The sequence below is a fragment of the Lissotriton helveticus genome, chromosome 1_1 (genome assembly GCF_964261635.1).
Source record: "Lissotriton helveticus chromosome 1_1, aLisHel1.1, whole genome shotgun sequence".
In the NCBI taxonomy this organism is placed as follows: Eukaryota; Metazoa; Chordata; class Amphibia; order Caudata; family Salamandridae; genus Lissotriton; species Lissotriton helveticus.
In genome coordinates, this window is record NC_136057.1 from 501,611,879 (window position 1) to 501,636,925 (window position 25,047).

Consider the following 25,047-nt stretch of genomic DNA (forward strand, 5'->3'; position numbering starts at 1 on the left):
TGGGCTTGGATCAAGAAGCCTACCGAGTAAAATTCAGGAAAGAAAGAGGCCTGCCTGGAGAGAATCCTAAGACCTTATTCTTTAAACTGCGGATGGCCGCCAATAAATGGTTAAAACCGGAGGTATGTAGTAAAGAGGAAATCCTCATCAAGATATACTTGGAACAGTTTATGGACGCCCTGCCGTATGCAACGCAAAGGTGGCTGCGCCAACACGCCGGGTTGGACGTAGAACAGGCCATCGAAATGGCTGCTCACTATGCCAGGGCCCAGCCTAGACTCAGCACTGGGGAAAACGAGAAGATCAACAAGAATCTCCCACCCCTTAAAGTCGAGAAAAGACCCCGACCAGCAACCGAAGCCACAAGACCCTGATCATCAGGAATGATGTCCCCGATGTTCAAAGGGCCACAATGCTATGACTGTGGGGAGTGGGGCCACATCGCGACGATGTGCCCCCGCAAGAGACCCCCTGAGGAGCCGATGGAGGATGGATATCTCCCTAAGACTGTGATGTATTCAGCCGAACTGGGCAGTTCCTTCTACGTGAGTATGAGGATGAATGGTTTTGGAGTGAGGGCCCTCCATGATTCGGGGTGCAAACAGTCTGTGATACAGGAGCGCTTTGTCCTACCAGAACAGTATATACAGGAAGCCCAGGTATATATATGCTGTGTACACGGAGACGTGAAGCCGTACCCTTTGGCCTCCATAGCCGTAGAGATCCCGGAGAGGGCTCCTTGTACCATCAGGGTAGGAGTGGTAGATACCATGCCTGAAGATATGATTTTAGGCATAGACAACCCCGAGTTCTTGTCCCTTTTTAGGGAGAAGCCCACAGTGTCCCCCTCCAGGAAGGAAGGACCCTCTCCCGCGTTCATAACCCCAGAGCCCTGGGAAATAGATAGAAGCTTCCGTTTTGCGCAGGCCGAAGACAGAACACTGTACAACGCCTGGGAAAGTGCTCACAACAGTCAAGGAACCTCTTCCCAGACGTACCCCCGATTCCTGACCAAAAACGACCTGCTGTATAGACAGGCTACAGAGAGCAGCAGCTGTCAATTGTTAGTACCGGCCTCCTTCAGGGAACAAGTGCTCTTCTTTGCACACACCCATCTAACGGCAGGCCATGCGGAAAAAGAAAAGACCACCGAGAGCATCATCCGACACTTCTTCTGGCCGGGTATTTACCGGGATGTACAGGATTATTGTTCCAAGTGCGATGTATGCCAGAGGAGGAATACCCATCGCCCCAGAGCCGCGCCGCTGCAACCCATGCCTATCATCGGTGTTCCCTTCGAACGAGTGGGTATGGACATCATCGGGCCGTTGCCCCGATCCACAAAAGGACATCTATACGCACTGTTCCTCGTGGATTATGCCACTAGGTTTGTGGAGGCCTTTCCCCTGAGGACCACCAACACATCAGCGATTGCGGAGAAGTTCGTGGAGCTGTTGGCCCGCGTCGGTTTTCCGAAAGAGGTGTTGACGGATCAGGGCACCCCCTTCACTTCCAAACTCATGAAGGAAGTATGTAAATCCCTGGGAATAAAACATCTGAGAACCTCGGTATACCATCCACAAACCGATGGCCTTGTCGAAAGGTATAACCAAACCCTCAAGTCTACCTTGAAGAAGATGCTATCTTCCGAGGGCACGAACTGGGACCGGCTGCTACCTTTGGCCCTGTATGTTTTAAGAGCCCAGAAACAAAGCAGCCTGGGTTGCTCGTCTTTTGAGTTGTTATACGGGCGCCTCCCCCGGTCCCTCCTCGAAATGACCAAGGACCTGTGAGAAACCAAGAGGTCCAAGAACAAAAGAACATGTTGGAATATACCACCCAACTGCGATCCCGGTTGGGCAAACTATGGAACTTAGCCCACACCAGTCTGGAACACCATCAGGACAGATATAAAAAGAACTACGACAAAGGCAAGAAGTTAAGAAAAATCGACAAAGGAAAATGGGCGCTGGTATAGTTGCCCTCATTAAGCAGCAAGTCCAAGAATGTGTGGCAGGGGCCTTTTCAGGTCATCGAAACGATAGGACAGACAACGTATCGCCTACATCTCTCGTCCAGAAAGACCCAGACCTATCACATAAATCTGTTGAAGGAATGGCTGGGGCCTGTACCCCAGGGGACCCAATGGATTGAGGCATCCTCCCAATCGGCCTCCTTCACCCTGGATCAACTTGTGGTAAACCCGAAGCTAACGGTGTCAATGATGACTAGCTTGCACGATGGACTGAGGCCATTTTCAGACGTTTTTTCGGACCTGCCCGGGAGAACGGACCGCATAGAACACTGTATCGAAACCCCACCAGGAAAAAACCGTGAAACAGAGACCCTACCGGATCCCTGCGGCCCGACGTGAGGCCGTACAGAAAGAAGTACAGGAAATGCTCAAATTGGGAGTGATACGCCCCTCCACGAGTCAATGGTCATCACCCATCGTTATGATACCAAAGCCGGACGGATCCAAATGTTTATGTATGGATTTTAGGGCCTTAAACGCAATCTCTAATTTCAACACTTACCCTATTCCGAGGGTGGACGAATTAATTGAAAAAATCGGTGATGCGCAGTACATCACGACCATCGACCTCACGAAGGGGTACTGGCAGGTACCTCTTCTTGAGGAGGACCGCAAGAAAACAGCCTTCGCAACGGAGAACGGACTATATGAATTCACAGTCCTCCCCTTTGGCCTTCATGGGGCCCCGGCGACATTCCAGAGACTCATGAACAATGTCTTGCAGCCCTACTCAGCTTTCAGCTCTGCATATTTGGATAATATTGTAATCTACAGCAGGGATTGGGAGGAACACCTGAGCCATCTTCGAACCATTCTCACTGCACTACGTCGAGCAGGGCTGCACATTAACTCAAAAAAATCCAGAGCAGCCTTTACCAGCGTCAAGTATCTGGGGTACGTCTTGGGGGATGGAACCATCGCTCCCCAAAGCGAGAAGGTGAAAGCCATAGCCAATGTTCCCTTCCCAAACAATAAAAGGGACCTGAGAGCCTTCCTAGGCCTAATAGGCTACTACCACCGCTTTATTGACAGGTTCGCAGAGGTGACCGCCCCCTTGACAGACCTCTTGCGCAAAGAGACCAAAACCAGGGATATAACGCATCCCTCCCCGGAGGCCCTTAGGGCTTTTCACCTCCTAAAAGAGACCATGACCTCGGCCCCAGTACTAATGTCCCCGGATTTCGGCAAGCCCTTTATACTCGCCACCGATGCCTCCAGCGTAGGCATAGGCGCAGTATTGTCCCAGACAGGTACTGATGGGCAGGAGCATCCAGTGTTATACATCAGCAGGAAGCTTTTTCCCTGAGAAGGCAGGTACTCCACCATTGAGAGGGAGGGTCTAGCCATTAAATGGGCCGTAGAGAAATTGCGCTATTACTTAGAAGGGAAACCATTCATCCTCCATACCGACCACGCTCCCCTGAAGTGGATGCACCAAAACAGCAGCAACAATACTAGGGTACTACGATGGATCCTCTCATTGCAACCATACACCTTTACTGTAATGCACCGCAAGGGAAGGGAGAATGGGAACGCAGACTTTCTCTCCCGTGTGTTTCCTCTCCCCGATCGGGAGATGCCACGGGGGGAGGTATGTGACGGGGCGAGTCTGCCTGGAGAGGAACGAAACACTGACTGGTGGTCCACCACTCCCCTGTTACCCACTTCCTTTGCTTCCCAACAGCCGCCTGACCCCCCTTGGAATGAGGAGCCGGAATCATGCTGACCGAACGAGACTGTGTGTGGCGGACCCTTTAACTATGCGGCATGGGACGACTTAGCCCCGCCCATCTACAGACAGGAGGGAACTTCAAAAGGGAGACCAGCCCCGGAAGCAACGGACGGCGTTTCCCCGGCGGAGAAAGGTGAATCGAGCGCGGAGTACGGAGAGGAGTAGGGAGAAGGAGAACCGAGACGAGAGACGGAGAGCGGAGAAGGAGAAGCGGACCCAAAGCCAGGAGGCCACCGATTTCACGCTTCGCTCCGCCACGCTCCCACGAGAGGGGCGTGGCTCCAACAGGTACGGGGCCGAGTGGCGGGTTGGGTGGGACGCCGAGTCCAGCCTCCTGAGTGATTGTATAGCCCCTTGTAAAGCTCCCAGCCTTAAACCCCCTTCCTACACGAGCACCTCCCGCACGGCGTGTACATACTGCACCACTTCACCGGTTTCCCTCACCCCCGGTCCCGCCGACTTGTATGGTCTCGTGCTGCTATCTGACACGGTCTCTCTCTCTCCCTCTTTCAACACGCCCTGGAGTCGGAGAGGTCCAGAGACAAAGCCTGCACAGAGTCCTCCTTGAAGCAAGCTGGATTCATCGCGGAAGACGCCATTTGACCCCGCAGCGTTTGCCAGAGAACTAATAACCAGTCGGCAAAGACGCTGTTATATCAAAATAAAGCCTTCGTTAAAATCTCTACTGAAAGATTCAGCCTCTCACTTATCGTCCTCCCCGTTAGCAATCCCGGTGGAAACCGACCCCAGCCTAGTCAACCCCCCTACCCTGGGACAGAAGGTATACAATTATCACACTTCACTACCTTTATTGGCAGCCCCTAGTTAAGCCTCTCCATACTTGACTACCTCCCGAGTGAGGGTTTCTTCTTCATTACTCTTTCTTTGTCTTTCCAGCGTTCCCCTGTTGAATCACTTTCTTCCTCTGTGATGGTTTTTGCCCCTGCCCCTTGTGCTCTATGAATTACTTTGCTCCCTAATCAACATATTTGAATTGTTTTACTACCATCTACAAGGTCTACCACATGGGTCTTGGTATATTCCTTGAAGACAATCCTCCAGTTTTGGGCGTATCTAGCTTTCTTGGACCTTTGCTCACTGATCACAGATTTACATGACCAACCTCCTTTGTAAAATATATGATCACGTCCCCTTTCTGTCAATATTGGTTTAAGAGACACAAATACTGAGGTGCATTCCTAGCTAATTTTTTGCAGAGCTAGAGGGACAGTTTCTACTGGTTTCACCAATGAGGCATTAGTCCATTAATTTCTTAATGCTAGAGTCCACCCTTCTCCAATGGACACTGTGCTCCCAATGCCTGGGCTTCACCGGGCTGGTATACACATCCTGCTGTGTGCCCGTTCCCTCCCGCTGGCCCAGGGAACCAGTACAGTAGCAGGATTCCGCCTCCTACTAGGGACCCTTCTGTATAGCATGTAGGAGCAAAAGGAGAGGCGGGAGACATACGAGCGGACTGCTAGCAGCAAATCCCATAAGCGAAATGTAAAGACATGGGGCCTCATTTATGAAAGCCTTGCGCCACCGATACGCCACTTTTTCCAATGTTAAAAGTGACGCATCGTCGGCGCAAGGCCTTCATAAATAAGGCCCTTGGTGCCTACCAGGACGTTTTACAATTGCAAAAACATTGCTGCTTGCTGGAGAGTCACTGGGAAGCCGTGCAAATAGCGAGTAAATTCTTGGCTTTAGGCATACATGTTGCGGTTGATGATCATGGTCGGCATCAGGAATCCAGAATGGATGGGCTCGAACACAGCAGTGGTGACGGAGGAGCTACCGTAAGGAAAGTGTTGGGCTTTGGAGGAGTTAAATGTACTATTTCTACTCCAATCTTAACAACAGAAGGGAAATAATTGGGCTTTAGTAAGGCCAGGGTTTTCCCTATTCCCACTACAAAATATGCAACAGTAAGGAAAGTTTTGGACTTACTATTTACTAGATTTACTATTGCCATTCCATTCCATTTTTTTTTAAAAGCAAACTAATATAGTTAGACAAATATATTACATACATATAATGTATTTAACATACATATAATACAGTTAATAAAAAAATGAAGATTATCAAAACAGAGAATAAATATTATTAAAAAAGTATTTACTAATCAAATAACATAAATATGTATTTATATATAATAAGTTTAGCGCCGTTGGACAAATCGCAATGAAACTTTCCAATAAAACGTTTAAGCCAAATCAGCTCCTTCCTGGAAAGTTTTGGGTTGATCCGTGATGCGGGTGATAAGAAAAAGGGGGGGGGTCCAAAATTTGATTTTGTAATGTAATTTCCCATACGAAAACTGAACAAAACTATTGCTAAAATAGCTGAAATGAATGACACCAAAGGGCTTATTTATGAAAGTCTATCGCCATCGGAGCAGATGCTATTAAATGTTATTTTATATGTATTGTGCATGCTACCTTAGAATTTACTGTGTTGGAGAACCATAGGATGAACGTTCTCTTAGAATGTTCTAATGTTGCTATGTGTGCCCATAGAATGATTATCTGTGCAGTGAATGTTATGCTTTGAAATGCGAAGGTTGTTGTCAAACTGTTGCTGGTGGAGGTAACACTACCTGTGTCACCACAACTGTGTAACCTTGAGAATAAATCTTACTTACTTAAACACTTTGCCTTCAGCGTTTTCACCACAGTTGGCACTATGGCTGCATTAACTATGTGGCCTGAGGAGTATATACAAAATACTCTGAAACATGTTTAATGTCATCTGGAATATGAATGGTTTATTGATCTGAATTTCATTGAATGTGGCTATGTTTTCTATTGGTGGTAATCTTGAACCCCAACATAATGTCAATAGGCTTACCTTAATATGTTGATGTGTGGACCCTTCACAAAGCCAATAGACTTTAATTTATATACTGCAGTGGGGACGCATTGATGGAGCCAAAATACTTGTCTTGTATATTTACATAGTAACGCCTTGACAAAGCCAATAGGCTTGTCTTTTATATATTGACATGCTTCCATGCTTACCCTGGGGTCTTGAATGCCTGCAAAGGAGGTTACTTTAGTTCACATTAAAAAAAAAACCCTAGAAGTTCACAGAAAAAACGTTTCAGTGATGTAGGTATGGTATGGTAAAAAAATTGTCATCAATGATGTTATTGAACATATTGTGAGTGATGTAATATGTGAGGTCATAAACAGTGCATAGTAGGGGTGGAATTTATAGTTACCACAGTTACCTATGACTGGTAAATGTCAATTCTTTTTAGTTTATAATGTTACGTTTTAACTGACATTTCACCTCACTCGAACATTACTTTAACCTTTGTTTTTTCAGTGAATATATCATATATGTTATTTATTGGAGTGGATGGAAGTTTATCACAAACAATAACTTCATTTAGGTCCAGTCAGAGATGTCAGTGCGGGTTTAGGCCATTGTCCGATACTAGGGAGGCATGTAAAGGCCGCTTTGGTGCTATGCACCATAAGGAGTCGCTTATTATTTTTTAAGCTCAGGCTGCTCGAGAACAACTACAGGAACGCCCTGAATGAATACCACCAGCGCATAAGAGCCACTAAGCGGACCTTCATCATGAACAAAATCCACACTAACGCAACTAACGCCAAAGAACTCTTCAACGTCACACAGAAATTCACCAAACTCCCCAGCGAAACCACAGATGTCACACCATTCCAGGACCTCTGCAACAAGCTCAGCTCCTCCTTCCACTTGAAAATCATGGCCCTCTATGACAACTTCAGCAAACAGACTCTGGACACTACCCCCTCCCCACGACCGACAACCAGCCGACCATTACCACCTGGAAATCTGCTACTACTGAAGACACTGCCACGACCATGAAGAACACCTATCCAGGAGCCCCCACGGTCCCCTGCCCACTGCACATCTACCAAAGAGCCGTCGCCACCGTAGCACCCAAACTAGGCTGGGCCATTAACGCCTCCTTCGAATCCGGCATCTTCCCCGATGACTGGAAGTGAGCAGAGGTCAAACCCCTCCTCAAGAAGCCCTCGGCCGACCTGACGGACCTGAAAAACTACCGGCCCACCTCTCTCCTCCCCTTCGCTGCCAAAGTCACCGAGAGATTCGTAAACACCCAGCTGTCCGCCTTCATCGAAGAGAACGCCATCCTAGACCCCTCCCAGTCCAGATTCCGCAGCAACCACAGTTCCGAGACCGCCCTCCTCGCTGCCATTGATGACGTCCTCATGCTACTCGACCAGGCCCACACAGTGGTCCTCATCCTACAAGACCTCTCCACAGCCTTTGACACCATCTCTCATCACCCTCTCACAGCCAGATCCAACAACGTCGGGATACAAGAAACCGCCCTCAACTGGATCCGATCCTTTCTCGCCGGCAGAACCCAGAGGATCAGACTCCCACCCTTCCTCTACAATCCCACAGAGATCAACTGCGGAGTACCCCAAGGTTCCTAGCTCAATCCCACGCTCTTCAATATGTACATGACCCCCATCGCCGCCATCGTCAGACAGCATGGGCTCAGCATAGTATCCTACGCTGACGACACCGAGCTCATCCTCTCCCTCATGAAGAACCCCGAAGACACCAGACTCTGCTTCCAGGAAGAAATGAAGGACGTCGCAGCCTGGATAAACAACAGCTGCCTGAAGCTCAACTCATAGAAGACAGAGGTCCTCGTCCTTGGATCCTCCACCACTGCTTGGGACAACACTTGGTGGCCTTCCGCCCTCGGGAGCCCACCCATCCCACGCACAGAACCTCGGCATCATCCTAGACTCCTCCCTCACCATGACCTGCCAGATCAACTCAGTCGCTTCCAACTGCTTCAACTGCCTCCGCATCCTCCGCAAGACTTTCAAATGGATCCCCCCTGAATGCAGAAAGACCGTCACCCATGCACTCATAACCAGCAGACTGGACTACGGCAATGCCCTCTTCGCCGAAATCAACAGAACTCTCCTGCACAAGCTCCAAACCGTCCAGAACACCGCAGCCAGATTCGTCCTCGGAAACCCACGACACAAACACATGACCCAACAACTACGAGACCTCCACTGACTCCCCGTCAATAAGCGAGTAACCTTCAAACTACTTACCCACGCCTACAAATTCCTCCGCAACACCGGACCCAAATACCACAACAAGAGAGTCTCCTTCCACATACCCAAAAGGAACTTCCACTCCACCGACCTCACCCTAGCAGAGACCCCACGAATTGGCAGAAACAGAGCAGGTGGAAGAGCCTTCTCCTACTTCATAGCCAAGGCTTAGAACGAGCTCCCAGTCAACATCAGACTTCCCTACCCTGCACACCTCCAGGAAGAACCTCTAGACCTGGCTCTTCGACTGAACCCCAGCGCCTTTAGACCCTCACAAGTGAGTAGCACGCTTTATAAAACTCTGATTGATTGATTGATTGCACTTCCCAAGCAGCCTGAGTCTTTTTTTGGGCTCATTTTACTTTCATTACATCAGTGCTTGGGGGGTATATCTCAGCTCCCTGAAAACTGATTGGGGTGACAGAGGTATTGCTGAAAAGGGGTGAATCTGCCCTTTCTAGTGATATCTGTCTCCAGTGGATCCCTGCTTGGGGGATCACCAGAAGAGAGGGATCTCCAAGCAGGGATTCAGCCACTAGACACCAGGGAGTTTGGGGAAGCAGCACCCTGGGAAAGGACTTGTGCTCCCTCCATTCCCATACCAGATCAGTCTTTCTGCCCCACCCCACGGGGAAGATGGAGATAATTATCCCTGATCTACCCCGGGGCCAGAGAGGTCACTAAACACCAAGGTCTATTTTTAACGTGCATTTTGGGTTGGGGCTGTCCACCATGGGGAAAAAAAAGGGTCAGTTTTGAGTGGAAAAATGTGATGTATCCATCTTGCGCTTTGCGCAGTTTCCTCTTGCATGCACTTGGCCTACCCACAAAATGTAGGTAACGTTTTTACCAGGAGATTCTGGTTGGAAGGAAATTCATGGCTCTTGTCAGGTTTCAGAACTTTGCATCAAAGGAATGTGAGGAAAATGTATTTTTTTTGTCTAGGTAAAAAGAACCTGATTGGAGCCATGCAAGTCACCCTCGACCTGGATTCCCATAGGTGTATAGTTTTCAAAAATTCGCAAGTGTTAGAAAATGCGTCATTAGTTTTGTGATCTGCACAATTAATGGTCTACATTTGTCCTCCACTTGGCACCAATCAACCCATTGTAGCACTTGACTCTCATAGGGTAGCATTGCAGAGCAGCCCTAGGTCTACTCAAGACAGCTGGTGTGGACTAGCAATCCCAATTCCCAGATACACAACAATAACACTCAATAAATGATTGTCCAATCTGTGCTTTTTCTTTTTAAAAAGGAATAAGTACATTTATTACAAACACACTACTCAATACTGTGCCGCAATACACAAATATACACAAGCTGATGGAACTACTTTTGAGTGACATTGTGTAAACATTCTTGTCCTTCCCAATGGGAGATTTAGATCCACAAATCATATAAAAAATATTTTCTTGTCCCTAAATGCGAGGATTGAACATAACTTGGAGTAAGAGCACTTAATACTGGTACCAAAGCAAGTGCCTATCACCCTCATTATCTCTACAAGCATTTCATCTTCGGAATAATGGCAATATTTACATATAACCCTGGCTTAGGGCACTAAATACTGGCAATAAAGCATGCAAATTTTGAGTATGAGTGTCTGTCAGTCTCATTGTTAAATAAAACATTTGCAAGAATAATGTATATGCATGTTGGGGTGATTTGCGTATTCAGCATAAATACAGCAATTCAAATACAGCCCCTAAGGGCATCACCTTCATAACTACATCACTATGTAATTATGGACTGTTTTCGGTATACACTTTGAATTCCCATAATTTTTGTAAACACACGTGTAATAACCACCTTTCTTCCCAAAAGGGTGTCTCCCAACATGAATGTTCACCATTGTACCATTTGAGGCCGGAAGACCTGCAGCCATAATCTTTGCTCCCAGTGGGCGCAGCATTCCCAACTGAAGAGCCAAAGCTCCAGCTGGGGAATGTTTAAAAACCCAACTAGACCCACCAAACTTAGGGATGGGACTTTTGAATTATTTGGGGGGGAGGCTGCTTTGCTCCTGCAGCTCCCGCCGCACTGGTGGACACTTTTGGTGGTGAGACTGTTCTTCTGGGGTCACCACAAAGCCAAAATGAGTGATTTTGAAATACGGGCATCGACGCAGGGCATTATGAGGTGCTACTCCACGCTTTCGTACATGTTTGAACAGTGGCTTTCTGGCTGTGCCGGGAAGAACCACAGTGAATTTCCCTTTGTTTTCTCATTTATCTTTAAAAGGCCTCGCGCCATGCTTTAGTTTTCTCGGGGTGCTGGGTTCCACCCAGGCAGCCCCCCTGCATCCTTTTTGTTGGAAGACAACCTGGGGAACCCAACCTCTGCTGTCTTCACAAGCTCTCCGCATGAGCAGCACTCTCACATGCTGCAACGGGTTTTGGCAACAACACTCTGGTCTGCACGCTCCTGCAGGCAGACATGCAATCGTGGTCTGGCCTTCCTGCTCCCACCAGATGCAGGCACTGGAAGAGGGGAAGGCAGGCCATGTGAGGTGCATCACTCCCCCTTCTCTTCTGTGCACTGGGCCCATGAATGGTGTCCTGGGCCCCATTCCCACACTCACGAGGAAGCGCAACAGCACTCCCTCGCCAGCACTCTTCTTGGGGCCCAGGGATGGGGTTCTGGTCCCCCTTTCTGGGATTTGCAGAGGAGGGGGTGAGACGGTGCTCCCTTGTTTCTTCGGGTCCCAGCAATGAGGTCCTGGTTCCCTCCCACTCCTTGTGGTCGAAGCTCGACAGGCCCTGGCCCACCCCGAGGCAGAAAACAAGTACGGTGGCAGAGTCCCATAAGATTTTTCGCCAAAAATAAGTTAAAGGTCTCTAAAACATCACAAGGGCATATCTAGTGCCCCGTTGGGCCGCTTTTGATAATCCTGGCCTCTTTTTGCTCCTGATGTGAGTCCTTGCCATCTGAAGTACTTTCTGAAGGCTTCCTGGCCTCAAAGATGAAACTTTGTAGGGAGCTAGTTTCATGGGCTTCCTGCACCAGCCTTTCACTTTGTTGTCTCTCTGGGCAGAACTCTTTCCTTGCGCTGACGCCCGATTTTTCACCCAACTGGTCCTCAGGGGGTGTGCCCCACTGGTCTGGGGGTCAATCAGAGTCAGAGACCTGGGGACGGGGCCTGATGTGACAAGTGTACAAATTCGCCCTGTGGTGCATTTTAAGTTAGGGAATTAAGTCCCCTTGAATCCTGAGGGTCCCTCGGAGCCAACTAGCCCACCAGGTACCTCCAGTATGCGCCAGGGACCTGCGTTGCAGAGAGGTGTTCAGAGGCCACGCCTCTTTTTACACCTCTCTGCAACGCAGCTCTTTGGCGCTTATTGGAGGTACCTGGTGGGCTAGTTGGCCCCCAGGGACCCTCAGGACTCAAGGGGAATTAATCCCCCAATCTACAACGCGACAGGGGGCGCATTTGCACAGTGGTGCAGGGAGGGGACGGGGCCTGACATACCAAGTGTGCAAATGCACCCCCTGGCACATTGTAAATTAGGGGAATAAGTCCCCTTCAATCCTGAGGGTCCCTGAGGGCTAGCTAGCCCACCAGGTACCTCCAGTAAGCGCCAAAGAGCTGCGTTGCAGAGAAGTGTAAAAAGAGGCGTGGCCTCTGAACACCTCTCTGCAACGCAGGTCCCTGGCACATACAGGAGGTACCTGGTGGGCTAGTTGGCTCCCAGGGACCCTCAGGATTCAAGGGGACTTAATCCCCAAACTTAAAATGCACCACAGGGTGCATTTGCACACTTGTCCCAGGGACAAGTGTGCAAACACATCAGGCCCGTCCCCTCCCTGCACCACTGTGCAAACGCACCTGTGGCCCATTTTAAGTTGGGGGATTAAGTCCCCTTGAAACCTGAGGGTCCCTGGGGGCCAACTAGCTCTGTGGCACTTACTGGAGGTAGCTTGTGGGCTAGTTGGCCCCCAGGGACCTTCAGGACTCAAGGGGCCCTAATCCCCCAATTTATAACGCACCAGGGGGTGAGTTTGCACAGTGGGAAAGGGAGGGTGTGGGGCCTGATGTGACATGTGCGTACTTATGCAATCACTCCACCAAAACCCAAGCACTTATAAATTCACAATGCACTCTCCTTGCATCACTCTAATCATCCTGTCACTACCCATGCACTACTCCAATCACCCAGAGAACACCATTTACTTATCCAATCACTCCACCAAAACCCAGGCACTTATAAATGTACCATGCACTCTCCTTGCAGTACTCTAATCTTCCAGTCAGTACCCATGCACTCATGGAGTGACCCAGGCACTAACACATGCACTGCTACAAGCCACTGTGCACTACCCATGCAGACCTCTATCCACCTACACAGTACTGATTTACTCCTCCAATTACCCAGCTTGTACCCATGCACTCCAGAAATCCCTCTGTCACTACCCAGGCACTCCTCAAATCAACCATCTAGCGTCATGCACTTATCCAATCACTCTGCCAAAACCCAAGCAGTTATAAAATCACCATGCACTGTCCTTGCAACATCTAATAGTCCAGTCACTACCAATGTACTCATGCAATGACCCAAGCCCTAACTCATGGCAAATACAGAGGAGGTCATGCTAATTGCAGGGGTACCCCAACGCATAGTGATCCCTAGTGTATGTAGGTGTTTTCACTTTATTCATTCTAAGTGTCTTTTAGCACAGCACTGGCTCCGGTCCTGGTTATTCAGAGTCACTTACCACCAGTACCCGTCACTAAAAAGTTGGATGCACAGGAGTACTTTTTGCTCTTCTGTTGGTTCTTTCTGCACATCTCTTGCTTCTTCTTGCACTTTTCTCAGTTTTTCTGGACTTCTGTTGCCTCTTTCTGTATTTGTCTTGCTTCTTGCTGCGCTTTTCTTCCTCTTTCTTCACATGTCCTAACTTTGTAGGCATAGTTAGAAATTAGCATTTAAAAAAACATTGAAATTCACTGAAAAAAACATAGGTTTCAGGCACGTTATAGTTGGAAATTAGCATTTAAAAAACCTTAGAAATTCACTGAAAAAACCATAGGTTTCAGGGACATTATAGTTAGTTGGACATTTCATTCGTACAAAACCATAGAAATTCCCCATTATATTTAGTTCAGCTAACTATAACTCTCGCCCCTACAAAGCACTGCTGATGACGTCACATATTACATCATTCATGACATGGTCAGTGACATCACTGATGACATCTCAAATGACATCACTGACGACATCATCCAGTGACTGTGTGCTTCTCTAAAGTTTAAATATGTTTTATATATATGCCTGGGTCTCCCTGATTCAACTGAACATGAAAAAGCAATTTAGCCAAGTTCAGGAATAACAAGGGGATCACTTCAGCCCCCTTACACAACTATTGCTGTGAATGTTCAACAGCTAACCACTGTGGCCCTGCATACAGCTGATAGGTCATGGCAACAGATGTGAAATAAAGGCTTCGGAACTTCCATGATTTTAACCCCCTGGTCTCCGATGCCTTTGTTTTTCTAATTAGGACATTCTGCCTTCAAGGGGCATAATGTTCTAATAGCCTTATAGCCAACCGTAGTGGGCTACACTACCCATTAAAGGCTGGCCCCCTTTTTAGAGTAGGCATTTGATGGCTGGTGTAGCCCACTATGGCGGGCTATACAGCTATATCCTTACCATGTGAAAATCCACCAGATTTGTGACCTTGAGTACTCTTGAAAATAATGACTGACTTGAAAATAACATAAGGGGGAAAGTCGATTTTATAAGAATAGATTACTTAATACAACAGATTGTTTGGTTTCTAATTTTCTAGATATTCTCCGCTGGAACATAGCGGGTCTGGACAGTAAGAGAAATGATAAGGACTGGCTTGATGTTATCAAGAGATATAGTCTAATTTGGGTTTCAAGAAACCTGGGGGACAACAAGCACGTTTTTTATGAATGATTTTAGTTCTTGTTTTGCAGCAGCCTCCCCTCTGACAGAGCTAAAGGGGGGTAATTATATTAGCATTGCTCTCTTTAGAATGTATGCAGAAAGAGATACACAGCGCCTCCCCTAATTTGATAGAGGTATTACTAACTTTACTAAAACATATAAATTAATGTTACTTATTTTCTAACTACAACTTTTTGCAGAGGAATGCACAGCACTCACATACTTTGAGAGCCTTCTTGAAGCGATATAAAGGAACAAGTATGAATCTGGCTTTTTGAGGGATGTTATTCTACTTCTAGGTAAAGGAAACTACCCTAGATCAAAAAACTCATCACCGTGCACAATAGATGGTGCTCTACAAATCGAACACTCTAGGAAAGGGGAAATGTTAAACACCCCCGTACATGAATTTAACCTAGTTTTTACTGTTAAGGAGCCTGTGAAGGAGCAGGGTTTTGAGAAAATAAAACCTGCTCGAATTAACTGCTCAGTAATATTTACTAACAGTGTGTTGTAAAATTAACGTGCACAAACACGAAAACAAAGTGAAATGCTTTGCGCATGCGTGCACTAATATGAGACTAAAGCTTGCCAGACTAGGCCACATTTGCGTTTTGCTTTCCTTCAAAAATAAAATAATGCTGCTTTTGCAAATTAATGCTCTTGCTAGGAACGTAATGTGGGAGAATGCAATGGTGGGTGGTAAACAGTGAGAGTACATTTCAAGAAATTAATAATGTCTATGTTTCGTTCATTGTAGAGAAGCACACATGGGCCTACATTTCGGTATGCCAGTAGTGGGTTAAAAGAAAATCATTAAGAATAATTAAGTAAAAAATAGAGCTCTGAGAGAGGATGGTGAAGACAAAGGCTGATAACCTTCAAGAACATTTGTTTGTCTACCAAGTAACAGAAGGATGACCATGAGAACGAGAGGAAATATAAAAACATCTCCCTCAGAAGCAGCAGTGTTGAACAAAGACAGTGTTGTGCTTTACAACACGTTACTTGCCAAAGAAAATGAGTATTCATAAAACGCAGTTAGCGTAATTAGAAATATGTTGAACAAAGAACGCTATGAAAATATGAACATGACTGGGTGATGTGATAGAACACCCCCCAAATCAGCCAATGAGAGACCGAGTTTCTGTAAATGGTTCAACAGCTGTGGGCTGGACATGTAGGTTTTAGGGTATAATTGAAGTGCCCTAGGGAGGTGGTTAAGAAGCATTGGAGAAAGAGTGGTTGGAGAAAAGTCCAGAGGGAGATCGTCACTTTCCTTTGGTTTTGCTGAGGCCTACCTGTTTTCCTGTTCCTGTCCTATATCAAGTATCCTGATAATTTTTGTTCCCTGAATCTGCCTCAGGTGACCCCTGCTATCGCCATGGTATTACTCCATTTCCTTAGGTTAGTATAGCTACATGATCCAAATTTCGCTTAGTAATTTGCAAATGTATTTTGTCTCTGAAACTTTTGTCTCTACGTCTATCTACTTTATGTGCATTTTATTAATTTGATATGAGTTTGACACTGTTTGCTTTGATAAATGTTCTCTCTCTCACTGCGATTATTGCATTGTTTGCTTGTGAATCTTTACATGTTGAGCTCTTATTTACTACATTATGTGGTGATAAACATTATTAACCTTACATCGAGTTTGTGCTTATTTAGAAATGTAGATGGATAGATAGTTCTTATTATTGCCAATAACTTCTCAACTTTAGGTCCATCGACCAGAGGAAAGAAGTTGATATGCAGACTCAGTTATGCATTTTGAGTGTTAGACACGAGTCTGTATAATGAACAACTGATTTTAAGTGTTCATTAGTCTTGAAACTCACACAGCATCATTCAGCAGATTTTGGGTAAATGTGTATGGGTCTGTGATTGATGTGTTGTTATTGATTGTTGATCCCTGATTGGTGCTGGATCAGTTTTTGGTAGCAGAGGATGGTTGATTATTGATTAGTTTGGTAATAATTATCGATAATTGATTATTTGTTTTCTAATATGAAGAGTTAGTGTATTGTTCTATGTTGTCTAGAATTGCGGGTACGGAGTTACCTGAGATACCGGGATAATGTTATTTAGCCTGACATAGGCAGAAGAGGAGTGTGAATAAGCTATCAAACTGGAGAAGTACTTTTGACTGTTGTCAAAATACTGAACAGCGAAAGGCTGTAGGTGTTATATTAGGGACCATTTGTTTGGGAGTAGATTTTTGTATGTAATAGTGAAGGGTCCATTTCGGAAACTCTGGCCTTACATACCCAAAGGAGTACCAAGACCTCTTTCCATGTGAAAGTCCTCTTCCAAAACTTTGGCTAGTATCCCTAGAGGAGTACCAAGCCCTCCTGTAGCTTGTTTGGATGTAGAATATCGCTGGTCATTATTTTACTCGAAGTGAAAGAATCTCTTTTTGAAGTGAAGACTATCTATTTTATTAGCGGAACAGACAAGGTAGCATTGTTTTATGTTGTTATTAACAAGATTCTGGTTAAGAAAAACCTAGAAAATACATTGCTCTATTATTTTGTAATGGGGGGGTCAATAGAAAGAGTAATACTGACGTCACAAAAAGCTGTGCTGGCATTGGTCATAAAGCGGGTGCTTAGAGAACCGTGATTAGTTGATTGTTGTGACCTGTGTTGGTATTGGTTGAGACACTAATAACGTAGGAGTGCTCTGATTGGTTAGTTGGTGTGAGTCGCCCTGGTATTGGACAACCGTTAGCAAATAGAAATTGCAGCAGTACCTGAGAGACCTGCACTGGCTCCCGGTCAACAAGAGGATCACCTTCAAGCTCCTCACCCAGGCCCACAGAGCACTACACAACACCTGACAAGCATACCTCAACAAGTGTCTCACCTTCTACACCCCGAAACGCCAGCTGCGCTCTGCTGAACTCACCCTCGCCGCCATCCCACGCATCCACAGGAACTCCACCGGCGGCAGATCATTCTTCTACCTCGCGGCCAAGACATGGAACACCCTCCCCACACAGCTGCAACAGACCCAGAACCTGCTGACCTTCAGGAGACTTCTCAAGACCTGGCTGTTTGAGCAGTAGCTGTACCCCACCCCCGCTCAGTGCCTTGATATCCTTACGGGTGATTAGTGCGCTCTACAAATATGTGATTGATTGATTGATTTAGAATTTGATCATGGCTACATCAGCGCCGTATTATCCCTTTGTCCTCCTTTCTTATGAATCTCTGTCTGGTCAAGTGATGGAAACCAAGCTAAATTTGGTTATTTTAAAGGACTGTCTTTCTTTAGAGAGGGCTCTGAATATTCCCTGACTGAATTATGTCAAGAGGACATTAACAGCCTTGGGGTGACCCGAACTTTTAGAGAATCCTGAGATCATCACTAAAAAGAATTTGGTTTAGATCAAAAGCACCTTTTTGCCCAATCAATGAGATGATAGGGAATTGCAGGAATTGTATAATCCTCTGATAGCACCAAGGAACCTCTAAAAGCCATGTTACACACTGAGCAATAATATCTAAGTACTCTTACCAATGGCAACCATTGGTAACAATGTTCAGGCTGAACTTGGAACATACTTGCGGTCCGGAGAGGTACCCTGCATTTGTCATGTTTGTGGGTATTATAAGCATCTTTAGAAGAATTGTATAATCCTATTGTTAAAATTACTTAACTTTACTCGGATCTGGCCAGCCTTGATATATTTGCAATCGCTACATGATGAGCGCAGATTTTTTTTAATGTAGGTGATAAGCAAAGGCAGTTGTTTGAGTCTTAATTGTATATATTTTTTAATGAATTTGTTTTGTTATGGATTTCTATACATTCCAAAATAACGATTGTATGCTGATGATGAAATAAACTATGTATGAATAATTATAAAACATATTAAAAAATATTCCTTCCCCACTTCCATACAAACCCAACAACCCACCAATAAATAAATACATTCAAATGAAAATCAGAATCCATTTTTTAAATATATTTCCAAATCAAAAATTCAATAATATAATTACACATAACTAACATTAAGATTATATTTACTTATGACACAAAAAGTATTAAGACATAAGACAACAATTTAAAAACAATAATATATAACTATAATATGTATATGTATATATATGCATAGGAAAGGAGACCCGTTTCCCGAAATCCGCAGCCCGTTGACAGATGGCGAGCAGAAACCGAGCGGGTCACTCGGTAAATTCAATTCTCCACAACTATTTTCTTCACAGAAAAGCTCGCACTAAGGAATAGTTGAACCACAGTTTATTACAGCAAAGTAGCGCGTTTCGACAGCAAAAGCTGTCTTGGTGTAACCAAGACAGCTTTTGCTGTCGAAGCGCGTTACTTTGCTGTAATAAACTGTGGTTCAACTATTCCTTAGTGCGAGCTTTTCTGTGAAGAAAATAGTTGTGGAGAATATGTATATATATATACAAACAATTAAACGCAAAACAATATTCTTAGCTGTGACATTCAGTCCCATGATATTGTTGACAATACAATATTTTTGGCACAACATTGGTGTCCAGTGATATTTCTACGACAAAATGAAAGCTGTGCACCAAATAAAGAGGCTTTGAGCCTGCCCCATTAAGCCATTGAATTGTCACAGTCTCATTCACATTTTGGCTCAGCCCCAGGACAACATACATAGACGGAGAAGGGAGCAGCCTCCTTCTCTCATTTGCTTTCTTTCAATTGTCACGTTTGATCAGCCCACGGGAAAGCCATTAGATATGTTGAGTGTCAGACAGTATGAGTGACAGCATTTTGCCTCATCATTACTTTCAGTTTGCATTAAGAGGGATGGCATTCAGAAGGAATGAAAGCAGTCCAACTTTGTGCACGTTTTCTTTTTTGTGGTCTTCTTGTTTGACATGAAGGCCAAAAAGAGTCCTTGTTTGACAAGGTTTATCCTTCAAAGATACTCATTTACTTTACAGAGCTGCCGGCATCTCCCTGCCATTCCCAACAGGCTGGTCATATAATATATGGGATAGGGTTCCCCCTGCTACATTACACGAATTTTGCAAGTTAGCGAGGCGTTCCATGACTATATAGAGAGGATGCTGAAGGCGGAGTTCCTTCTTAAGGTTATAGAACTCTGAGGGTGCTCACAAAAGTCATTTACAGCACAAAGTATTTTATTCCTTATAATACATTGTCACAGCATCACCTTCCCCACAAACCACTTAAATCCTTGGTATGTAGCTCTTTTACATGACAGAGAAAAATAGAGTATATTTGCAAACATGAAGAATAAACATTGAATCTCTAGTGCAAAAATATACACATCAAAATAGCTATCTGTTTTAAAATGATATTAGAAGCAGTTTAATACAAGTAAGTTTTTTTTGTTTAAAGCGCAATAGAAACATGGAAATAATCACCCAAGGAGTGCAAGAAATAAAAAAAAATCCATAGATATCTCCTTTTTCCTTGGCACTGTACAGCTACAACTATCAAAACAGAGCAGAACAAAGACAAGCCAAGTTTAATTTTCGTTCTGTACGCCCATTTGGTGTAAAGATCGTTTCCTATGCGGACGACACGCAGCTAGTGGTATCTCTGGACCCCCCCCTAAACTCTCAACACAGCCTACACAGATGTCTGGAAGCAGTCGCCACCTGGATGTCCAGCTCTTGTCTTAGGCTTAATGGGGAAAAAACTGAGATAATGCTCCTGGTTAATAACATCGCCAAAACCATCGACTCCATCTGGCCCTCCTGCTTAGGCAACCCCCCGCAACCCAAGGAGAAAATCAAGAGCCTGGGCATCTGGCTTGACCACACTCTGTCCTTCAACCATCAGGCCACTAAGCTAGCTGCGACCTGTTTTGGGCTGATGAGACTGCTCCGCAAAATTCTCCCTTTGCTTCCATTCCACTCAAGACGAATCGTGGTTCAAGGACTGATCCTCTCCCGCCTCCACTGTGGAAATGCCTTATATCTTGGAGCACCCCAATCCACAATCAACAGACTCCAGGTTATTCAAAATTGCGCAGCAAGAATTCTTCTGGATATCCCCCGCCGAACGTCAGTAAGAATTATAAAACAGGGTTGGACCCAGAAGTCAAAGGGACCTGGGTAGTTAATTGTTATGAACAGAGGGGTCCCCCACTTATATGGAGTCGGTACGAAAAAAGGGAAATCAACACATAATTCAAAAGGTTTAGAAAGAAAGGTTAATCAAAAAGCGTTCTGGAAATGCATTGTTTTATTCACTATGCATCCATATCGTCACAGTCACGTAATTCATTTGTGAATATCAGAATACACACTCAATTTGTCATAGGTTTATGTGCCCATAGGGAGAAGGAAAAGGGAAAGGAAGGTAGTAAAGTTAGCATAGAATTGTGACTCACTATACATTTAATAGAAACAAAATTACATTGAAATTCATGTATGAGTTCAAAAATGATCCCTATCCACAACAGGGTCATATACAATGTCCGCAATGTCAGGTGCTTGTTCAGAAAGTTCAAGCTCCTATAAAGCCGTATATATCATGCTGGTACTAGGAGTTGAAGAAGGGTAGAGGAACAGTCTACGTTTCGACCCAGGAATCGATGTAGGATAGTTGGTCCTTACAGAGAGGGTCTTCTTCAGGACATACGGGGTGGGGGGATGGGCAAGCCTCCTAGGGTGAAAGGAGAGCAGAGTCAGACTTTACTTAGTGTAGGGCAACAGTGTCCCTAAGATAACCGTAGCGGGGAAATGACAGGCCGCCCGGGAACAGCGTTAAAAACATACTGAGGACTATAGAGGTTGTCTGTGAGGACTGTTACCTGCTGTGTATTGCAAGTAAGCGTATGACCAGCACGGTCATAAACAAATCGTAGGGTTACGGATTGCGGAAATCTAAATTTCAATCGGTGTGATCCAAATCTAAAGAGGAACATAAGAATTTTTTAAAAAATTTTTTAAAAAATATATTGATCACCACTCAGAGCAAACCAAACTGCTATTAACTCTAAGCCAACTATATCCGGTCATACCTTAGTTAGAAATATCAAGTAGTGCAGAGAGGAACTATCTTTGTGTGTCAGAAACGGCTCAACTGATTTCCGAGTCCGTATCTAAAGTAAAGAGAACAAGTGGAGACTGATATGATAAATGAGCTGCCCCACCGTAAATGCTGGCAGATGTCCAAAAAGAGGGGGGTTGTGTTAGGTCTTACCCATGAGAGCCGGTCCTTCAGCGTGGGACGGGTGTCTCAGAGGAGCGACTCCAAAGTGCTACTGCCTGGAGGGGGCGGGGGTTGGGGCGAGCATGAATAACTTCGCCGTCGTCTCTGAGTTAAAAGAGTGAATCGGCGATTAATAATAAAGTAAACAAGGTTTTGTGGGGGAGAGCGTAATAGTTGTAACGCATTTACCTCTCAGTGCGTCTTCGAGATGTTCGAGCCCGGAGGGCGGGGGTGGGGCGGTCTCGTGTGACTTCGCCGTGGTATCTGAATCAATAAAGTGAATCAGAGGTTAGATTGCATTAAATTAACCAAGGGGCTCCTCAAAGAAGCGTGATAGTTAAGGGCATTTACCTCTTGCTGTAATTCTCTCTGCAGTGACCGGGAATCCTCGCGGGCAAACACAGCTCCGTAACCAGGAAGTGTCCTGGCGGGGGCGTGGCAACTCAATATATATGGAGTTAACAAGGTAAAGGAAGGACTAAAATTAAGTAACTTAGCAACCGTCTGGATGTAAACAAATATACACGGAGTCAGCAAGTTAAGGACTCAAAGTCAGTAACCTAGCAACCGTCTTAGTGTGAACAGATGGCGGACCAACTCACTGAACATTGTGTGGATGTTGATAATATAAGCATAACGTATATGAACGATACCTATAAAAACGAAGTTCATGATTTAACAAAAGTATTGACCTCAGACACCACGTGTATTCATAATGTACATTGTGTTCGCTAAAGCGAATAGGACATATGACTCAATTATCCCATATTGGCATGGACCTGCCGACAAGGCGGTCAAAATGCATGATCAAAGGTTAGGTCACTACAATATATTGGATTTGATGGTAAAGTCACATACATATGGTAACACACTGATAGCTAATATCTAAGATACTGCATAGGACATTCCGATAGTGTTGAATTCAGATAATTAGCATGAAACTGCCAACATGAGTAAGGTTGGTTGATGTGCACGTACCTACCAACATGGTGGTAAAGGTGCACATAAATAACCAAACTTCTTAAGGGTATCATAAATTGGCCAGTTGGGCAAAGGTATTCTCAGATTCATTTAACCCATTGTTCACTGAGTTGAAAAAAGTAATCCATTTTAATTCCCTGACATTCAGGATCGGGGCTATACTACCTCCCCTAGGACCCAGTTTAACCTGTTCTAGGATGACCCATCTCAAGCTTTCTGGTAAATGGTTCTTCGCAATACAGTGTTCTACCATCGGGGCCCCCTGTACCTTGCATTTGATCCTACTGCAGTGTTGGAGAAACCTCACTTTTGCACGTTGTTGTGTCTGTCCAACGTAGGGTAAATCACATGGACATATAATGCAGTATATCACATTGGTTGTGTTACAGTTGGTATGAGATTTGAGAGTTACTCGTAGTTGTTTGTGAATGAATTCTTTTGTTTGAATGGTCGCGGGGCATGCTTTACAGGAACCACATCTGAAGTGTCCCATGATTGGAGGGAGATTCCACATTGCGGTGATTGTGGGTTCCGAAACAGTGTCAAGAAGTGAACAGACCACATGGTCACGAATGTTCTTCGCCTTCTTAAAGGAATGTAATGGCAGATCTTTACTGCCAAGGTCCTCCGAAATCAAATTCCAATGATTGTTAATCACCTTCTTTATGGAATTACTCTGGGTGGAGAAAGTTGTCACACAAATTAAGCGGTCCTCTGTGTTGCTTTTGTGCTCCTTAGGCTGTAACAGGATATCTCGGTGATTGAACCATGCTCTTTTCCTGGCCTTTGTGGTTAAGCGTTTTGGATAGCCACGTTCTATTAGCCGCGCCTTTAGGACTTCCGATTGTTCCATGTAGTCCTCTTGCTTGCTGCAATTTCGGCGTATTCGCAAGAATTGCCCGAAAGGCAGATTGTCCCTCAGACCTCTGGGGTGGTGGCTGGAGTATTGGAGCAGCGAGTTCCTTTCCGTCGGCTTCCGGAACAGAGTCGTATGTAGTACATCATCCTCAGCGATGATGGTGATGTCCAAGAAGTTCACAGATGTTTTATCATATTGTATGGTGAACTGAATATCCTGAGATCTTCTATTTAGCCAATTGTAGAAGTCTTGAATTCCTGTCTCAGTACCTGTCCAGATTAGGAGAATATCGTCGATATATCTCATCCACATACGTATGTTCGATCTGTATGGATTGATGTCATTCAACACAAAAGTCTCTTCAAATGTAGACATGAAGATTATGGCCAGGTCAGGCGCAAAGGCAGCCCCCATAGCCACGCCTTTGGTCTGTAGGTAGAAGAGATTTTGAAATATGAAGAAGTTCTTCTTCATGGCAATTTTGAGGAGCTGGACAATGAATGAAGTGGGTACCTGGACCGGGGCCTCTCTTTTGTTGAGTGCGAGTGTGGCCACGACAAGTGCTTCATCTTGGGGTATGCTTGTATAAAGTGACACAATGTCACACGTCGCCAGTAGCTCTTGTTGAGAATCAAATGGGCTTCCGTCCACCAAATTGATGGTGTGTGTAGTGTCCCGGATGTAGGTTGCGGTGTCTTCGGCTAGAGGTTTTAGAAAGAAATCTATATATTTACATAGAGGTTCCAGTATCGAGCCACAGCCGGAGACAATTGGTCGTCCCGGTGGTCGATTCAAGTCTTTATGCACCTTCGGCAAAGTGTAAATTGTTGGTATCCTAGGATCTTTTTGATTCAGAAATCCAAATTCTTTATCCGATAAAAAACCTTTGTCCAGGCCCTCCTGAGTGGTTCTTAGTATTTCATTGGCCAAATCTCTGGAGGGGTCACCAGGCAGTCTCCTGTAGCTGATCCCGTCTCCTAGTTGTCTCAGGATTTCATTCTTGTAGTCTTCCACATCCTGAACTACAATGGCTCCGCCCTTGTCGGCGGGTTTGACAACCACGGTTTTGTTTTCTTTCAGGGACATTAACGCCTGTTTCTCAGCCCTACTCGTGTTGAACTTGATATATTTCCTCTCGTCCAGGATCCTCTTTACATCCCGTGTGACAAGGCTTTCATAGGCCAGGATTCGTTGGGTCATAGTGTGGGTCGGCGGAACAAAAGTTGAAG

General features: G+C 45.3%; 1 protein-coding gene across 1 annotated transcript in view; it reads left to right on the plus strand.

The window, feature by feature from the left end:
- Nucleotides 1-25,047, plus strand: part of PRMT8 (protein arginine methyltransferase 8) — a 755,104-nt gene that overhangs the window by 276,032 nt on the left and 454,025 nt on the right. The window lies entirely within an intron of this gene.